Source organism: Amphibalanus amphitrite, unplaced genomic scaffold, assembly GCF_019059575.1.
Source record: "Amphibalanus amphitrite isolate SeventyFive unplaced genomic scaffold, NRLGWU_Aamphi_draft 000779F_arrow, whole genome shotgun sequence".
NCBI classification, from domain to species: domain Eukaryota; kingdom Metazoa; phylum Arthropoda; class Thecostraca; order Balanomorpha; family Balanidae; genus Amphibalanus; species Amphibalanus amphitrite.
The window spans coordinates 207019-228261 of record NW_024882273.1 but is presented as its reverse complement, the minus strand read 5'-3'; the positions used below and the strand labels follow the sequence as shown (position 1 = coordinate 228261).

The 21243-nt window shown below is 46.1% G+C and overlaps 1 long non-coding RNA gene across 1 annotated transcript in view; it reads right to left on the bottom strand.

Moving 5' to 3' along the window:
* Positions 1-651: 651 nt before the first annotated feature.
* LOC122366027 overlaps positions 652-21243 on the bottom strand; it is a 34890-nt gene continuing 14298 nt past the window's right edge. The window contains exons 3-4 of the long non-coding RNA XR_006253822.1: positions 3813-3910; positions 652-815 (exon numbers count right to left, since the gene is read on the bottom strand). This is a non-coding gene — a long non-coding RNA (uncharacterized LOC122366027). The remainder of the gene's footprint in view (positions 816-3812; positions 3911-21243) is intronic.

Below are 21243 nucleotides of genomic sequence, written 5' to 3'. Positions count from 1 at the left end.
AGCTGAATACAAAGGAAGATTTTAAGCATAAATTTTGGTGATTCAATTACGGGCAAATCACAGTTAAATGGCCACATTTGTTTTTGTTTCGTTGGGTTAGCCCCTTCCGGTCTGACAAGGCCATTTCAGAGCCGGAAGGATGATAGGAATAAGGGGGAGACATTGGTCTGGGCAGGAACCCTAGAGAGTCACCGGGACTGAGCCTATCCCCAAGGTCAGGCCGATCAGCCCCCCCCCCCCCCCAAGTACTCGCTGCGCCCGGCCACAGGTGCGCTCCCTCGGGGGCAGCAGTGTCGCTCCAAGGGAGCAAGCATCCCGCATGAGATAAAGGTGCCTGGAAGCATGCTTTAACATGCTTCCAGGTTGAATTTAAATGAGGGCAGGCGGCCAACCACACGTATAGTGATTCATATCAACGATAAATATAACGCAAATAGTGAATAATCGTGAGCTCCCTACATTATTTTAGTGGTTTTCTGATGAAGAATCAGACGTCAATGACGTCAGACAGCCTGACAAATGACCACACATCTGACTGGAATCACAGGTCAGGTAGGCTAACTTTCAGCTATCCAGCACACGCGCATTCCGAGCAATCGGAAAACGGTTTCAAGAGGTGGCACAAACCCCGTACATACCTTGGACGGCGAGGGCTAAGGAGGGTGTCCAGAGTCGGAGTCGGAGTCACGGAGAATCCACCGACTCCGCGGCGCTGGGCGGAGTGTCGTGACACCGGTCTACACTGGAGGATTCCTGCAGCGTCGCTGGACCGAGCTGTCAGCCGGGGCCCACCATGTGCTTGATGGTGCTGCCATCTAGCGGCGGAATGAACAGGTCAGCTGTGACCAGAGGGCGCCTCGGTCGGGTTACAGCGCTGATATAGCGATCAGACAGGCAGGACAGAGTAGAGGGCATAGACGTAGGAACAGGGGGGGCCGGGGGGGGGGGGCATGCCCCCCCCCCCACTTTCGGAGGTGGGGGGGCCAGCAATGTTAACTGGCCCCCCCACTTTTTGCTGACTTAAATGTCTGTCTGTACCTACCACCCGGTACCCCAAACACCAGAACTTGACAACTATTCAGCTTGCCCTTTAATGAAGATTCTCTTTTGTTTCTACAGCGTTATTGACCGCAATTTCCTTCACTCAATGAAGGAAACCATATCAGAGACAAGACTGTGAGTCCTGGTGCCGCAGCATTTTGTTGATTACGAGGCGCGGGACAGCGAGCACTGAAAAGGTATACATAAGACAATACTAGCACGGTGCAGGAGAATGCGTAAACAAACGACCAACGCTTGACCAGATCTGCTTGGGGTCGGCATAGTTCGTCAAAGGCGTACTAGCTGGGGGCCAGGGTGATCGTGCCCCCGCCTCGGTTCAAGCAGGCTGGGGGCCAGCAACGTCTGTATCTGCCCCTCCCCCTTCCACTTTCAGTGCAGTGGCGGTCGCAGAGGGGGGATCAGGGCCATGCCCTTCCCCCTCCAAAGGCTAATCAGGGGGCCATCATATCATTTGCCCCCCCCCCCAAACAACCAATAGACCCCGGCCCTTATTCGATTGTCACGAGGCTCAAGAATCCCACGCCAGCTCTTAACAGCTCCCAAACCAGTCCTTAAGGGTCCTACACTGATTTTGGAGCACCCTTGAGTGGCGGTCAAGCGCCCACATTGACCACTGAGAACCCACATTGACCTCTGAGGGCCATCCACTGGCATTTGAGGGCCCCTAAACCGGCCTCAAGGGCCCAGCCGGCGTCTGAGGGCCTCAAACCGACCTCTAGAGTGGCCTCATTTCTGTCTCTGGGGTCCCAAGACTAACCTTTAGGTGCCTCTGAGTACCCCGCACTGAATTCCGAAGACCCGATGCCGGCCTCTAAGGGTCCGCATCGGCCTCTGAGGGTCCATCTTGGCCTTAGGGGTCCAACGCCGGCAAATGCCGGTCTGTTACGGCCCCGCACTGACCTCTAAGGGCCCATGCTGACCTGTAAGGACCCACATTAGCCTCTGATGGCCCAAGTCGGCATCTAAAGGTCTCAAACTGCTCTTTGCAGGCCCTGTACTGGTCTCTGAGGGCCTTAACCCTCGCCGGCCACGGGGGGGGGGGGGGGGGCGGGTGCCGCCCCTCCATAGTTTTTTTTTCGCGATAGCTCCGAACACGCCGGCGATAGAGAGCTGAAGTTTGGCATACCCGACCTTTGAATCAAGCCAGATCTTTTGACACCAACCGCATTTTCGGGTCAGATCAGGTCACGGACCAATGAGGTCATAAGTGAACCTCTGCACGGTCTTCAGGTGTCGCAACTTCGCAACGCCCTCACTGCCAGAGGAGATTTCACAGGGAAATGAACCTTGCAGGACCTAGTATCCATTAGGAGTCTCACAACTTGTACATCTCGGATTTTTCCTAAAGGTCATATGAGGTCAGGTCATTTTCGTGAGCTCACCAATTACGTATAAGTCAATGGGGATAAACTGAAAACTTCTTCTGGCGCCGGGAACGATCTCCAACTACCTCATGCACACCGAATCGTGATTTCATGCACTCCTTGCAAGGTTCGATGCGTCACTTTTGCAATGTTGACCTTGCGCGACGTCATTTATGATGTTAAAAGGGAAATATTAGTTTTTCGTCAATAACTACCGATCAAATTGAGCTAGCGAGTCGAAAAAGCCACCAATGGACTAAGGAAGACCTGCCGAATCAAATGATATGAGACATGACCTCATTCGACCAATTTCGTGACCTGGGGGCGCTGACCTGACCGTGACCCGAGGTCAACACCCTAAGTTTACCTCACCCAAACAAAAAGTATATCATTCGACGCGCCTGAGAGAGGCGAACACGATGCTGGCAAAATCGCGCCTCTGCGGCCGTTTTTTTGCGAAGTTATTCACCAAAACGGAACCGTGTCTGGAGGCACTTAACCTGACCTCAGAGGTCACCGGTTGACCTAGGACCTTAAAATCGGGTATCGATCTCTGCGTCTCGTAACGGCGCACACGCTCGTGTTTTCCGCGACCCGCTAGCTCCACCTGGGGCGAAACGGCGAGGGGGGTCGTACCCGCCCCCCGCCCCCTCGGCCGGCGCGTATGTAGAAAACCTATAGGTCCGGGCCGGCGAGGGTTAAACTGGCCTCTGAGGGCCCAGACCGGCCTCTAAAAGTCCCACACCGGCCTCTGACAGTCAATCAGCCCAGTTGCAGTGGTCGCTGATACAAAACCTCTTAAAAACGTTACAGGCCTGGCTGAACCTAGCTGGGCCCTTCATGCTGATTTTTATAGGTATATTGAAAAGACTCGCTTTGAACGTTTCACGCTTGCCCGTAATGAAAAAGTTGCTGGATGCCTCTGGAATTTGCATGGGTGCCAACGGCTGCGGCGGACAGGGGAACGCGTCCATCAGTTTGAGTTTATGGACGGGAGTCTCCCTGAAATTTAACCAATTTTGTTTATGTTTTTGTCTTGATTTTTTTTTTTAACCTCTGAGCATGTTTGCGAAAACAAAGTGGCCGAAATCCGAGGAGAAATTGGATTTTGGGGGTAGGTTAGGTTTTAGACCTCTGGGAGCCTGGCCCCCCCCCCCCCCCCCCACTTTCGAAAACGTTCCTACGCCTATGGTAGAGGGAACATCTGACATCAGGAATACGATTGATCAATGACTGTAAAACAGTACACCCAGGTGAATATATACGGCCGAGCATGACAAATGGCTCCAGATCAGAATAGGTCTCGATACAACATTACGGAAGAAAATGGCACTTGTGACTTCCACAGCGATAATCAAACCTCCGCTTCTATCCCCAACTCCTTACCTTTGCTAGCTTGGCCTTGTGGCGGGATCACCGTCTGGCAGGGCAGCGGCTGAAGGCCCCTCTCCGACTCTACCCGGCGCCACACCAGCACTCCACCACTGTGACGGAAGGCAGCACGGTTGGAGCGGTAGCACGCGGTTGGAAAGGCAACACAGAGGGCTGAACGGACGGGCGCCTTGCTGAGGTCGTCCAGACGGTAGCGCGTGCTGTAGTAGCGTCACTGAGACTTGTATCATCAGAGGTAATATCAGAGGTGGTACATTACCTCCACAAAATTGAATGTCCAAAACTGACAAAAAATGAGGCTGAATTACTAGATAAAGATATAACAGTCGAAGAATTAGGGGAAACGCTGAAAAAAAACTTGAAAATAATAGAAGTCCTGGCTCTGATGGATTTCCGTATGAATTTTACAAAGTATTTTGGGGAGAAATAAAGTACTTTGTTTACAAATCGCTAAGATATGGATTATCTAAAGGATCTCTTTCAGTCAGTCAACGGGAAGGCCTAACTACTTTAGTTCCAAAACCATCAAAACCACGAAATTTAATTAGCAGTTGGCGTCCGATTACGCTCCTAAACTCAACGTACAAGATTCTCTCCGCAACCATAGCAGACCGCCTCAAACAAGTTCTAAATTCTATTATTCATGAGGATCAAGTGGCGTTCTTAAAGAAACGATGTATTGGTGAGAACACCCGAGTTGTATATGATGTATTATGGGAAAGCCAGAAAAACAATCAGGATGGCATGCTTTTGTCTGTAGACTTCAAGTCCGCTTTTGACGTAATGAGCTGGAAGTTCTTGGAATTATGTTTGTTAAAGTTTAACTTTAGTTCTACTTTTATCAAAATTTTCCAATGTCTGCACAAAGATAACATATCGCGCATAACTTACAATGGACACGCTTCAACGCGGCAGATAAATCTTGAAAGAGGTTGTCGACAGGGTGACCCAGTGTCATGCTACTTTTTTATCATAGGCGCTGAGATACTTGCAAATATAATAAGACATAGCAATATGATCAGAGGAATGAAAATACGTAATACAACAGTAAAAATAATTCAATATGCAGACAACACAACATTTTTCCTTGATGGATCTGAAGAAAGTTTGAGGAACGTTTTCAACGAGCTGGGCTGGTTCGCCAAATTCTCAGGTTTAAAGCCAAATGTAACAAAATGTCACGCAATGTGGATTGGAAAAAAGGCACTTAAAGAAAACATTATTTGCCCTGATATTGAATTACGATGGGTAACAAAACTGAGGTTACTCGGTATTGTTTTTAACCCGTTGTGCTCAAATATCACGGAAGAAAATATACAGCTAAAAAAGACGCGATGTTAAGAATAATCAGAACATGGCAAAGCCGCAACCTAACACTGGTTGGAAAAATTGTCATAGCTAAATCTCTTTTGCTATCACAAATAACTCATATTCTTGCCTCCCTACCAAATCCTTGTCAAAAAACAATGAAGGAAATAAATAACATCTTATTAAACTTTGTGTGGGGCTCGCAAAGAAATCCGATAAAAAGAGCACGCCTTTGTCAAACAGTAACCGAAAACGGTCTTGGAATGATAGACATTGAATCGTTTGTGAATTCACTGAAAATCAAGTGGATAAAAAGGCACATTGCTGGAAACAAAGCTACGTGGCATGCGCTTGTACCAAATAAAATAAATGACGATTTTATTTGGAATTACGGTGTCGTGGCACTGAAAAAAAACTTGAATATATCTTAAATCCTTTCTGGAAGGATGTTATAAACGCATGGATATTTTTTTCTATGAGGTTCTGCTCAGAAGACAGTCTTCTTTGCTACGAAAATATTTTCAACTCAGACCTAACAAAATTTAAAAAGAAGAGGTATGCAGGATGGGAAAGAAAGGGCGTTAAATTTATTGGGGATTTGTACGAAAATAATAGGCTGATGACATGGCACCAATTTAAAGAAAAGTTTAATATAAACTGTGTCCCATTAGAGTACCAAGGACTCTTGCATAGTTTGCCTGCCCTCTTGAAAAAACAACAGTCACCAGGATGGTACATGCAACCAGCGCTTCCAGCACGTGTTCAGTGCCTATTAACTAATAAAACATTTACGAGATATTTCACAAAAATTGCTGGAAGTGACACCAGAGCACACGAAGACATCGCGAGAATAGAAAGGAAATGGATTTCTGATGTTGGCAATTTTGAAAAGCTATCAGTTTATAATATCGAAAAAGGTGTAAACGCGAGCAAATATAGGTATATCATTCCATTTTAAACTGATTATGCGTATCCTGAAAACTAATGTTTTCTTAAGTATGATTAATGTTCAGGAAAATAACAAATGCACCTTTTGTGAGTCGGAACCAGAGACATTGAAACATTTATTCGTAATGTGTCCAGTACTGGACAGGTTTTGGGATGAGGTTTCCAATTTTATGTCGAGCAACAGGTTAGGTCACCTTTCAAATAAAACTAAACTATTTGGGCACAATGAAATACCAATGATAGCACACTGCGTGACGGTGGCGAAATATGTGATATAAGAGGTAAGACGTGCACAGAAGTTGCCTTATTTCATTCATTTCAAGACATGCCTTTCAAGAGATTTTATTTCCGAAGAATATATAGCACGTAAAAATGGACAAACTGAGAAGTTCAGGGAAAAATGGAAATCCTTGGACACACGCTTACGCACAGATAACGAAAGAAGAATTACAGCATAGATTAATATTGTATACCCTTTTGTTCTGCGAACGAGGGGATTGCACTTAGGGTGTGTCACTAGAAACAGATCAAGCGCTTCCGCTGATTTTCCTTGTCCCTGTGTCTATGGAAGCCCATTGGTGCAGTTCTTTTTTCCATGCATCGAAAATTCGATCGGCGCCGGCTGAAAGAAGTTCAGGATTTATCGTGGCGCCCGGCGTTGCAGTCTCCATGTTTGGCGTAATGCATTTGATGACACTAACACCAGCCGCGCGCGTCTTCGCCTGTTAGCGTCGACAGACGTTGTCAATACGGATGTAAGCAATGCAAACGAGGCAGTATCCTCTATTTAGACAACGGTTACACAGAAAAGATGCATCTTTGCCATTCAATAGCAAACTGAATTCAACTAAATTAGCATTTGCCTACCTTGCATGGTTCAGGGGACCGATTTTCTTGCAGGCCTCCTCCGCCACCGGGGCACCGTGCCCCCCTTTGATTTGGGCATTTTAACATTAGCCCTATGGGCGTTGCATGGAAAGAATGGGACCAAAAGTCGGCAGTGCCCCCCCCCCCTCCTTAATTGAAGGTGTTCCGCCGCTACTGTTTGCGGAGACGTTGCCCGTCCGCACGGCTCTGGTGAGCTGATACGGCAGGAGTTGGTCGCTGCTGAGGTCGGCGATAATGTTGTCCGGCAGATCCAGCTCTGGGCCGCTCACCGGTCGGAACTTCACGGGAGAAAGACGGTGCACGGAGCAGCCGGCTGCCTTGCCCAACGGCCCAGTGAATGATCCGGGTCCACTGGTTTTGCCGTCCAAGTTCTGGAACACTTCCCTGAGTACAAGCTCATTCCAGTGCAGCTGTCAAACAAACCAATGGACTGTTTTCTCTTGAATAAGCTCCAAAAGTCGGCATATTCCACCAGATCTGCCCGCATTGACAGCCGCGACATCGCAGCCATTAGCCAGAGTGGCAACGTTTATCAGCTCATTGGCTTGATCAATGGCTTTACCCGAAATTGGCGTAAAGTTGGAGAGATATTCGTTTCCTGGTTCTGCTACATTAGCCAAATGTTCCTCAGTTGCCCTGTAGCCGCCTCGGCCCGTGCTAGTTTGATCATGCCTTCCATCAAAGTAAATGGCCTTGAGCTCAGCGTCGCTGTGTTTTTGGTCCCACGCGGCCACTGTACTTTGTCTCATCCGGCATCTTTCTCTCCATACTTTTTCGGGTCGACCAGCAATTCTGTTTTGCCGCTCGCTACGCGACCGATATCCATCTGAAAACCGTTGATGACGGCCGCTACAGCACGGTTGGATAAACCATACCTGTTAGTCAGCTGCCAGTGCAGTGTTTGTCATATCATCATCGTTTGAGTCTTCGATGCATTCCTTCATCTCTAATTCACTTGTGACGTCTTCATTGCTGTCGTTGGTGTCGGTCGTTGCTTGCCGATGAGTCTTCCTGGCCTGTCTCGTCGATATTGACGCCGTTGGAATAGGTACGGAGGTGGGAAGGACCAGCTTGACCCACGTCGCCCCTCCACTCGTTCCGCTCCCTTCTTATTCTAAGGCTCGCAGTCTTACGTCGTTTCCTCGTTTCCTCGTAGTCCACACCACCCAGTCTCATCTTCCGAACTCCTCTCTGGTCTCGAAGGAATGCTACTTCCGCTGGCGGTACCCGGTTTGAAAGTGGACAGGTACAGCTTCGCCGATCTTTACAGCGGCAGCGGGCGACATCAAAAAGCTTACGAAGCAGACTTGCTTCAGAAAGGCTTTGTTTCGTGTGTCCCTCCCGCATTGTTTTGGGCACCTTGTTCGATCGGCGAAATCTTTAGTAGACTTGCTTTACCTTCCGAACCACATTGTGCATTTGTATCGTTGGTATGCCCTCACTCGACCACATTGCAACCACCGCTTCCGCTGCTTCACGTAAACATGCAGTGACTGTCCGCTCACTTTTTCTATCCCCTGCCAAGAGTCTCACATAGTTCACTACATCTCTGTTTGTAGGCAGCTGATTTACCGGCAGCACACTGGGAGACCCGATAACAAAATGTTTCGCTTTGCTTCGCAACGGCATCACTGCGGCAAGGATAGTCCGATTCGATTGCGCCACACGCACTTCTGCTCACGCCGCAGCTGAAACCAGACTGACCCACGTTCTTCGCAAGCTCGTGTACCTCGGGGAGACAGCACATGACTCGAAAGCCGACACATTGTGTTGCCGACGGAGGGGTGATACCCGAGACCCCGCTCACGTTGCCCTCTGTCCATCCGTGCTCTCATTCTCCCTGCCCCACTCGTGATAGTCTTGCCAAGGCTGCAGCGTGATCCTATTATATGAATCATCTGTGGGTCCCTGAATGGCCTCAACACATTAACCCTAGAACGCCTAGGGGGGGGTTGTATCAACCCCCCCCTGAGGTTTTTTCGAAGTGCACGCTAAACGGCTTGTCGTAGCGGGCTGAAATTTTCAATACCCTCTGGGGCAACCTTTGCGCATCTTTTGCCGAAAAAAAATTGATCGGGTCATGTCAGGTCACGGAGTTATGACGTCATAAGAGGTACAGCCTCCGGCCGGATTTTCACAAACTGAGTGCCAACGCCCGAGGTTTCCTGCCGGTGGTACGGACATCGGTTGATGGATCGTGATGAAACTTCCCATGCATGTTGGGGCAAGTATTGGCTATCATATGGCATAAGAAATTTGACCGGGTCAGGTCAGGTCACGGAGCTATGACGTCACAAGAGGAACAGCGTCCGGTACTATTTTTGAAAAGCGCCCGAACCACTATTTTGCTAATTCTTGTCACCTCAATGGGAATATGCAGCAATATTAGCTTCTATAGGGAGCAAATGGACCTCCCAAATCCAAAAATACAATCAGATTTCAAAAATTTAAATTTTGATTTTTCGAATTTCTGCCGCCGACTGTGACCTTGCCGACTTCCGGCGCTCCCAACGCGCCATTTTTAGAGCTAGGGAAACGAAATACATACCAAACGATAGAGAATTGATCAAGGAACACGATAGTGAAGGTTTCAAGTCGATATCTCCCACCGTTTTGCCGCAATCGCCGCCGAAAGTTGAAAAAAGTCTATTTTTCCGAAAATTTGACCTTTGACCGGTCAAAAGTAGGTCAAATGTTGACCTAGGACCAAAAAATATACCACCAATCGCGAGATCTCGTTGAGAGCAATCCGTTGGTTTTTTCCGCTAAGCTCTACGACCTTCCGTTTCGAAACGCCAGGGGGGGGTCGTAACAACCCCCCCCTGGTCGTTCGTGTTATGAGAAATGGCCTGGTCGTGCGAGGGTTAAGATAACAGTATGTTTCGTCCGACGTCCATTTAAACAAGAAAGAGCAATCGAATTTGAACCGCCAAACGGTGTTGGCCGCTACAGGCCGACGGCGAGTCATATGGCTGGTGTTAGCGCTACGGTACGCATTGTGTTCAGTATGGAGACTTCAACGCCGGGCGGCACGGGAAATGTCGAAATTGATTGGGCCCGCGCCGCCTGAATTTTCGGTGCAGCGAAAAAAGAACAGTGCCAATGGGCTTCAATGAACCCAGGGACAAGGAATATCCGCGGAAGCGCTTGATCTGAGACAAAAATATTAGATATGACACACCCTATGCACATTGAACAAAAAAGTAAAATATCACAATAGTAAGTAAAATAATTTACACAAACATGTAAGAGCATATGCAACTCGTATGCAGCATAAATATATATATATATATATATATATATATATATATATATATATATATATATATATATATATATATATATATATATATATTCTTGTAGACATGTTTGATTGAAAACGATAGCATACTTAGCTTTTACGTTCTTCTTAGAAAGCTTTTCTTTCCTCCGGATTGTCTTTTTGTGTAATTCTGGGAGATTATGTATAAGGTCCCCAAGACTCATAGATCTGTAAAATTCATGTATGTTTGCACTTTCAATTATACGACGCGTTTCGGAGAAGCGTTCTCCGTCTTCAGGTAAGTACACATAACACACACACCGTCTTGTCACTGTCTAACGATCGCACTGTCTACTTGAATAAAATAAATAAATCATGATTTGTTTCATATCTAATTGTTCTAATTACAGTTTCGCGACGTTCGATGGGCTATCAGGGGAAAAAAGGACACACTTGAAAAAACAATAAGCTAACCAAATCGTGAAGTCACAGTCATTGGACTTCCGGCGGGAGAAGCACAGGAACTCTGGAATAAGTGCCTACTTTTTTTTAATTTTTTTTTCTACGCCGCCACCCATGAACAGGTGACCAGGAGTGCCCCCTCCCTCTATCCCAGCGACACACAGAACCTTACGTTAACACCAGATAACTTAATATGATAAGTCGCGGCACTCCCAGCTACGAGTAAGGAAAAAAACAAAAGAATGCAAATATCAGTGGAGTATGCATGCTGTTAATATAGTAGCTTAAGAGAAGCAAAGTAGTCACAACTGCAAACAGTTAGTGACTGCCCTCCTACACCCCTGGAACGCCCACTGATGCACATTCACACAGGGTATTGTTAGTGGGAGGAAGGGATCAGAGGGGGAGCAGTCATACATACATGGTGGATGATCGTAGGTAATATTTCTGGTCAAATTCAGGCAGGGTCATTCACTGAGCCTCCGTAAAGCTGTCCAACTAAGCAGAGCTTGTTGTCAGACAGCCCACAGAGGCCAGTTCCGAGGTGGTTGGAGTAGAAATTAATGCACTTACAGCAACATAACATGACGAAAATGAGGGGTAAAATCGAGAAAAACTACTTGCACTTGAACAAGCACTTATTCATTTAGAGTGATGATGCCCCTATGCTCGAGCTGGTCACACATAATCGGTGAGTATTCCTGTATGTAGGCTGCTTCGAGGATCGTGAGGCGTCTGGGGTTGGACTCACGTTGTAGGATGCTGGTGTTTTCCACCAGCTCAGCCCTTGTGATTTCCGTTCCATGGACGTTCCTCGAGTGTTCGGCGATACCGCTGGTGTGCAGGTGAGTGGTGAGCCGTCGTGAGAGAGTGTTCCGTGTGTGCCCAATGTAACAGGCCGTGTTGCGGAGCTTGCAATCTCCGGTTTTGCATTGATATTTGTACACGACATTTGTTTCTTTGAGCTTGCTCTCTGGTTCTTTGTTGCACATGATCAGGCTGGATGATGTCAGGGACTTGTAGTATATATGCAGCTTAACTTCGTGACCTTCCTTTGGTACCACATTCCTTTTGATTATCTTTTTCAGGACGCGCTCATCTTCAGTGTATGCGTCTGAGAATCGGTTCCTGTAGTACAACTTGTGCACCTTGGTTTTGTCACGTGCTGGTTCTGGCTGGTTTACAGTTGACCCGTCAGATCGCCTGTCTGTGCAGGTGTCTTGGGCAGGTGTCGTTTGTATGTCTGTGCTGGTGTCTGGTTCAGCTCCTTCAAGACCTGCGTCTACAGAAAACCCACCGACATTGGACTCTGTATGAATCCCCGCAGTGCCTGTCCTGAGCGGTACAAGAAGGGGGTGATTCGTACCTACCTGCGCAGAGCACTCACCCACTGCAGCACCTGGGAACTCGTCCACAAGGAAATTCAGTACGTCAAACAGATGCTTGTAAATAATGGTTACACCTGCTCCGAGATAGACAGCGAGATCAAAGCACACCTAGACAAGCACTACAAGACAGCTGAACCAGACACCAGCACAGACATACAAACGACACCTGCCCAAGACACCAGCACAGACAGGCGATCTGACGGGTCAACTGTAAACCAGCCAGAACCAGCACGTGACAAAACCAAGGTGCACAAGTTGTACTACAGGAACCAATTCTCAGACGCATACACTGAAGATGAGCGCGTCCTGAAAAAGATAATCAAAAGGAATGTGGTACCAAAGGAAGGTCACGAAGTTAAGCTGCATATATACTACAAGTCCCTGACATCATCCAGCCTGATCATGTGCAACAAAGAACCAGAGAGCAAGCTCAAAGAAACAAATGTCGTGTACAAATATCAATGCAAAACCGGAGATTGCAAGCTCCGCAACACGGCCTGTTACATTGGGCACACACGGAACACTCTCTCACGACGGCTCACCACTCACCTGCACACCAGCGGTATCGCCGAACACTCGAGGAACGTCCATGGAACGGAAATCACAAGGGCTGAGCTGGTGGAAAACACCAGCATCCTACAACGTGAGTCCAACCCCAGACGCCTCAAGATCCTCGAAGCAGCCTACATACAGGAATACTCACCGATTATGTGTGACCAGCTCGAGCATAGGGACATCATCACTCTAAATGAATAAGTGCTTGTTCAAGTACAAGTAGGCACTTATTCCAGAGTTCCTGTGCTTCTCCCGCCGGAAGTCCAATGACTGTGACTTCACGATTTGGTTAGCTTATTGTTTTTTCAAGTGTGTCCTTTTTTACCCTGATAGCCCATCGAACGTCGCGAAACTGTAATTAGAACAATTAGATATGAAACAAATCATGATTTATTTATTTTATTCAAGTAGACAGTGCGATCGTTAGACAGTGACAAGACGGTGTGTGTGTTATGTGTACTTACCTGAAGACGGAGAACGCTTCTCCGAAACGCGTCGTATAATTGAAAGTGCAAACATACATGAATTTTACAGATCTATGAGTCTTGGGGACCTTATACATAATCTCCCAGAATTACACAAAAAGACAATCCGGAGGAAAGAAAAGCTTTCTAAGAAGAACGTAAAAGCTAAGTATGCTATCGTTTTCAATCAAACATGTCTACAAGAAAATATACTGCCTGCTTACACGAATATATATATATATATATATATATATATATATATATATATATATATATATATATATATATATATATATATATATATATATATGTGTATATATGTTTTATGTACATGTATATGCACGCGTGAATATACATGTATATACGTCATATGCGTACATTTGCATTGCTTCATAAGGACATACGTATTCACTATACATGCCCACATAAAATATACCTACGTACTAATATATAAAGTAAAACATAATTCACCATAATGTAGCTTGGGGACGTCAAAGTTATTATACCCCCTTCCCCCACCCCCAACCACGCGCCGTCGTCTGCCCTTCACGTACGGTTCGTCGCTGCGCTGCGCCGGCCCGGCCGGTGGCTGTTGCCTAATAGAGATGCCACAAATTTGCAATTTCATTACCCGCCCCGCTCCGCAGCTACCCCTTGCCCAACCACAACTACCCGCAAGCTGATTTTGGCTGAGCCGAACCCGCAAAAAAAAGGCAATTTTAAAAACCTGCTTTTGCAAGAAAAAAAAATACAGCTGGGTCAATGCTAGAGCTATATAAACCTTACTTGATTCATTGCTGTGCAGAAAAAGGCAGCCAAACAAATAGTAAGGACTTGAAATTTCTATGCTAAGTCCTCAGGAAGTGCAGCACACTGGATAGTGGAAAATGAATAATGCATCAATACATTTGAAATTCCTTTCTGAAAAGAGTTCAGTAAAATCTTTCTCTCACCTTACCCTTCAGCATTGGCTGAGGATCAAAATTTCACTCTAGCTCCCTCTCAATATTAGGCTTCTAGAATGATATTGTTATCAAAATGAATGTTAATATAAAAAGATATGCGATTTCCAGTTAAAAATAAATAGTGACACGGTGAACAATGAGTATCCAGTCAATCTACACATAAAACAAATCATGCAAAATCCCAGCAAAAACCAACTAACCACCAATGAACCACGCGTTTCTGGAAACATGCCTCAGAAGCGTCACCAACAGCTGATTGCAAGGAATGTTACAGCGACTAAATTATTGCAGCCGTAGTTAGTGCGAACTTGTTGCGAAAACACCGTTGTATAATGCATATTCATGTGCCATTCTGATAAAGTTATTTTACACAACAACTAAAGTTTTACAATTCAGGGTTAATCACCTGTTAAAAATAAAGAGACAGTAAATACTAAATAAAATGTAATAATTTTAAAGATGGTCTTGGTAATGCTCTCCGGCTGGTCATCTCTCGGCATACAAATGACAAGTAAAAAGACAAAAGAAATAAATGCGACCAGCTACGTGGTTTTGTAACATGTATAACTGCTATTTTGAGGTATTCAAACACCAAAACAGAAAAATTGATTGCAAAATTATTATTGCGTCATCAATGTCAGCTTTCCTTCGCCTTTCCTTTTGTTCCTTTCCTCGCCTGTATGGATGCGTTTTAGCCTTCCGCCGTGGTGGCAAATAGCAGCCTACATGCAGAATTAGGCAGGCTTATTGGCGGGCTCATTATTGGATTCATTGTGTCACGTTTGTCGGCACGTGTAAGATGTGCTTAAATGCCATTGGCTCTCGGCCTGGCGACTTCTGGGGACCACGTAATGGGGATGACAATTGGGATCCTGTGCCTTAAGCCGGCCATTTACGTCCATGGCTATATACCCCCGTACTAGGGCTAGTTATGACGTATATAGGGATCCACGAGATCTTTTTTGATGAATGGGTTGTGCAGTGTTGAGATCCGCGTGTAACGTCACTGTTTGGCCAGTCTGCCCTCAAACGGGTCATCTTTACTCATATTTTATTTACATGAACGCTTTGCATGGTCCAGTGGTTTATATAGACATCTTCCTTGCACTAGCTAGTTTTATGTGGCCAGGTTGATTGCCTGTCAGCGCGGTCACGCTGTCGTCTTTCGATTGGTGCGCTTAAATGCGGCGAGATGAATATAGGATTTCCTTTGATGCTATTTAGTACCTGCGCCCAGCTCAACTGGGGAAAGGGGGGGGGGGGGGCACTGCCGACTTTTGGTCCCATTCTTTCCATGTAACGCCCATAGAGCCCATGTTAAAATGCCAAAATCAAAGGGGGGCACGGTGCCCCGGTGCCCTCCCCGTTCCGCCGCCTATGCACGAAAGTACCAACTACCATCAGTTTCCAGTTGTTTGTGTCCCAATGTTTTTTATGAGTTGGACGATTGGGCTTTTCCTATCGCTCATAGGTTATGCAATTATTTTGTTAAACGCTCTAAAATTGTTTCTCTACAATACAAGTCCTTAGAACTTAGAACTGAAGCAAATAGATATTGATGGATACGATCTCAAGGGGGCCGATAAGAAGGAAGAGCGCGCGGCGCAATGATTGTGGAGCACAGCACACGATTAGTGTGAGGCGCATTTGAGCGAGAAAAATATTGAGCAGAAATGAGCAGAGTACCAGCATTGAAACTGCACCAGTACCAGCATTGAAACTAAATATAAGATATCTCAGAAGGTTGCGCTTTTGGGGTGAGTTGTGGTGCTTTACGCCGTACATCATGCTTAATGAATGTGACCGTCGTGTTTGTGGGATCCCCGTCGGTACTAGTCAGCCCCACAAATCGTGGTATCATAAAGATAATCTTCGCCTCCGGTTATCATTTTGATATATCTACGAAACGGGTGCTGGGTGGTACACGAAAGCAGCTTTTTCAGGTGAGTTGAAAAGGGAAGAGGTTCTTTGAATTACCATTTCGGACCATGGTTCTAAAAAGCGCTAGTTTAAAACTATTGTTATAATTCCTATCGTAAACCATCGGACGCTCGACGCTGCATTGGCATCCTCGGCGAGCGATTACCGGCACATCGTACCAATTGGTACGATGTGCCGGTAATCGCTCGACGAGAATGATAACGTGGCAATTTTACTGATATGGGGCTTCCACGACAAATCGACAAATAAAAAATTAAATTTGCACCCTCATATTTTATTCTTCGTTGAAAACTGGTGTAAGGGTTTGTGATGGGCGGGGAAGCCAGCTGTGGCAAGGATTTTTTTCTTCGAACAACGGTTTCCGAGATATAGCCTCGGGCAATTCCTGGAGTTCGCGCTGCAGCCCTATGTTTGGCGGCCTAAAACTCAGAAACTATTGGTTTTTTACGATAAAAACTTTATATGGTTCAACTCACAATCAACCATCAAACATTTTGGCTATCTCGGATTTTCAATTTTTGAAAATTTTGATCACGTGACCTTTTGTCCTATTTTTCGAAGAGTGTTCTTGATATTTTCCCCACCGAAAGCTGCAATTTTGTCTGATGACGATTAAAGCCTTATCAATTGTCATTCATATGCTATAATAAAAAAGTGGTTATCGCCCTGCGTTGACCTCAGGTCAGGTCATTTTTAAGACCTGTCCATTATTACGAGCGGGAGCGACAGCGAGATCTCGAGAATAAAGCAAGATAGCGACAAGCGGTAAACGGTAAAGGGTACACACGGATAAGGTCTATAATTTTTACTCAGGTCATTTTCAGGTCAGGTCAAAGATGACGTCACAGGAGCTAAAAGGAAGTCAAAATAGCGGCACCATACATATTTATGAAGTTTTTCTCGAATAACTTTCAAGGTATCCCAGCTAGGAACAAACTAATAGCACCATCGTGATCCTCTCGTCGATCCGCATCGAAACATATGTATGTTGACCTCGAAAGGTCGAAAGGTCAAAAGTTGACCGTAGATCACGTGACCTAAGGTCAACTTTTGACCTTTCGACCTTTCGAGGTCAACATACATATGTTTCGATGCGGATCGACGAGAGGATCACGATGGTGCTATTAGTTTGTTCCTAGCTGGGATACCTTGAAAGTTATTCGAGAAAAACTTCATATATATGTATAGTGCCGCTATTTTGACTTCCTTTTAGCTCCTGTGACGTCATCTTTGACCTGACCTGAAAATGACCTCAGTAAAAATTATAGACCTTATCCGTGTGTACCCTTCACCGTTTACCGCTTGTCGCTATCTTGCTTTATTCTCGAGATCTCGCTGTCGCTCCCGCTCGTAAAAATGGACAGGTAATAAAAACGACCTGACCTGAGGTCAACGCAGGGCGATAACCACTTTTTTATTATCGCATATGAATGACAATTGATAAGGCTTTAATCGTCATCAGACAAAATTGCAACTTTCAGTGGGGAAAATATCAAGGTCACTCTTCGAAAAATAGGACAAAAGGTCACGTGATTAAAATTTTCAAAAATTGAAAATCCGAGATAGCCAAAATGTTTGTTGGTTGATTGTGAGTTGAACCATATGAAGTTTTTATCGTAAAAAACCAATAGTTTCTGAGTTATAGGCCGCCAAACATAGGGCTGCAGCACGAACTCCAAGAATTGCCCGAGGCTATATCTCGGAAACCGTTGTTCGAAGAAAAAAATCCTTGCCACAGCTGGCTTCCCCGCCCATCACAACCTATTAGACCAATTTTAAGCAAAAAATAAAATATGAGGGTGCAGGGCACTTGTCGATTTGTCGTGGAACGCCCCATATGTAGGATTATCAAATAAATGTAATGAAACGATATTAAATCCACTACCTCTTTAGAAGCTCTTGAAATAAACCTGGCTATCTGGTTGGCGAAGCCAGGCAAACTATATGCTTGGAATGGCTAAATGTCCACTGTACATGACATCATTAAATTGAATTATTTTCCTTCTTAGCACTTAAAATACATTTCAGCGACACAAAACTCCCAAAAGTCTGATATCTTGCCCGTGGTATCGTGGTACGATCGGCGAGTACCTTCCTACGCAATGTCCATGGCTATGCGAAGTCTAAGGTTGGCCTACATAGCCTTGGGTTGGCCTGTTTATCCTATTTCATATCGTATCTATGAAAATAAAGTGTTCACGATCGCATAGCCAAACTGAGAACAAAATATTTATTTGTAAAACTCCAGCAATACCCCTCGCTTGATACTATAAAAAATATTGCACACAATCATGCAAAGCCGTGAATCCTACCGCCTTTATTTAGCGCCGGCGTTCCCGCGTTAATAATTTCTCCTGAATCGGAGGACCAATAATCAGCTGACGCACCGTTGTTTTGATCAAGATACCTAAAAGAAACAGGTAGGTCGGGTGTTTTGAGTAAAGCCCACGGACGTATAAAATAAACTGGACTGACAATCCCAATGGACCTCCTATGGAAGATAGTGAAGCCGACAAGGCGCCATTTTACGTTGCCAAAAAGCCGTGCTGTGAAAGGTCATCGAGCCAATACAATTGAAATTGCGTCTAACCGGATGATCGGATCAAGACGCTGGTGGTACCGTTCGACGCGTAATGCCTTGAGGAAGGTGATGATGCATGCCACAGGTCACCCGGTGTCACATGGCGCGTGCCACGTGCCGACAAACTTACAAAGGGCAAAAATCTTTAAGCGACGCTCTAAATCAAACGAAGGGCGGCATAGGTGCTAAACTCACAGGTCACATGTCCCAGTGTTCGACCACTTACATATGGTATGCTCGGCATCAGGGGGTGCGGAATGCACGCGCTAGGGGCGAAAAATATGTTTTGAGGAGGCATCCTCCGATTCCGGAAAACCTTGACCTAGGCACACCAAATTTGGCACACTGACACTACTGGACACGCGCTTTAAGGTGCTGTACAAACAGGCGCGCTGGGGTGCACGGTGCACGTGCTGTGCACGTGCAAACCTTTTGATGTTGCACTCTGTGTCACATATGCGAACGGGCGGGTAGCGCTGGTTAGCTCAAAGTGCCAAATTTACACAGGCCACCTAGGATGTAATCCAGCATAGTTATTGAGCATATCCATCTCCTGGTGGACCCCAAAGGTGCGCTCTGCACGTGCAAAAAATTGTCCGCGCCGGGCGGTGGGGATGCTTGGACACTCCATGTGGATTTATATAAATATCTCGAAAACGGCGTTGTGTAGCGCCGCCGTTTTTTGGCACACCTTTTCATACATCTTTTTCACACATGCTGCGTAACTTTCAGACTTAGGTCACTCAAGGTTAGGTCATCAGGTTACGTCCAAGTGACCTTAGCTTAAGAAAAGTTATAGTGCCCGTCATAGCTACACTGACTGAACAATCGGTTTAAAACGCGCAGCGATTGATAAGAGCAACAGTATAAGTACCTCTACCTCGGAATTTCAAAATCATTGAAATAGGGTTCTGTTGATTTCGCGATTTTTCTATTACAGTTAAGTCAATGGGAGACAATTGAACTGCACCTCTGTGCAAGAAACTCATATAAACATACTAAACAATGCACTGAAATAACGGGACACGGGCGGCAGGGAAACGTGACGAACTTAATCGGGAAATTGCACCTGTGCTGTGACCTATCTTTATGTCCTAGGGTTATTTCCTAGGGTGAACCAAGGTCATCAAAGGTCAGTGACCTTGACCTACCCTTCACGTGACCTTGACACCTACCATATTGGATGGGTCCAACAACATTTAACATGTTCGAACGTACAACCACAAAAAGACTGGAAACGCGCGGATAATGTGGGCTGACTTACGCCGAATCACGATTTTGACCCAACACGGTCTCGTGAGATATCAGATACTGATTTACCGCTACTCAGTCAAGTTCAAACCATTTCTTGGCCGCGGTCACCGGTCCAGGCCACCACATAGGGAATCGTATTACACCGCGCCTGCTCAATGCTCAGCTCGTATTGTAAGAGCACTGCGGCACAGCATAGATGCAGGCGCTTGGCTACTGCCATCTATGGGTGAAAGATGAAGATAATGGTTATTGCGGTACAGTATCACTGCAGGCGGAAACAACGGGGATAACAACGATGCCCGTACGCTGCGCTGGCCGGCGATTGAGGCGTAAATTTGCGTTGCTGGGTAGCAAAAAGTTTAGGAGCCAGAATTTGACAACATAAATGATTTGCCGTGCTGGTGGTCTGAGGTCGCAAAACCAACAGAACCCTAGGCCAGTGATATTGAAATTTCGAGGTAGAGGTAGGTACTCTACGTATATACTGTTGATCTATCGCTACACGTTTTAAAATTTAAACCGATTGTTTAGTCTGCGTAGCTATGACGGGCATTATAATTTTTCCTAAGGTAAGGCCACTTGGACGTAACCTGGTGACCTAACCTTGAGCGACCAAAGTCTGAAATTTATGCAGCATTTGTGAAAAAGATGTATGAAAAGGTGTGCCAAAAAACGGCGGCGCTCCACAACGCCGTTTTCGAGATATTTACATAAATCCACATGGGGTGTCCAAGCATCCCCACCGCCCGGCGCGGATAATTTTTTGCACGTGCAGAGCACACCTTTGGGGTCCATCAGAAGATGGATATGCTCAATAACTATGCTGGAATGCATTCTGGGTGGCTTGTGTAAATTTAGCACTTCGAGCTTGCCAGCGCTACCCGCCCTACCCGCATATGTGACACAGAGTGCAACATCAAAAGGTTTGCACGTGCACAGCACGTGCACCATGTACCCCAGCACGCCTATTTGTACAGCACCTTAAAGCGCGTGTCCAGTAGTGTCACTGTGCCAAATTTGGTGTGCCTAGGTCAAGGTTTTCCGGAATCGGAGGATGCCTCCTCAAAACATGTTTTTCGCCACAAGCGCGTGCATTCCGCACCCCCTGATGCCGAGCATACCATATGTTAGTGGTCGAACACTGAGGCATGTGACCTGTGAGTTTGGCACCTGTGCCGCCTTTCGTTTGATTTGAAGCGTCGCTTAAAGGTTTTTGCCCTCTGTAAGTTTGTCGGCACGTGGCACGCGCCATGTGACACCGGGTGACCTGTGACATGCATCATCACCTGCCTCAAGGCATAACCCGTCGAACGGTACCACCAGCGTCTCGATCCGATCATCCGTTTAGATGCAATTATAATTCTATTGGCTCGATGACCTTCCAGAGCACGGTATTTTGGCAACGTAAA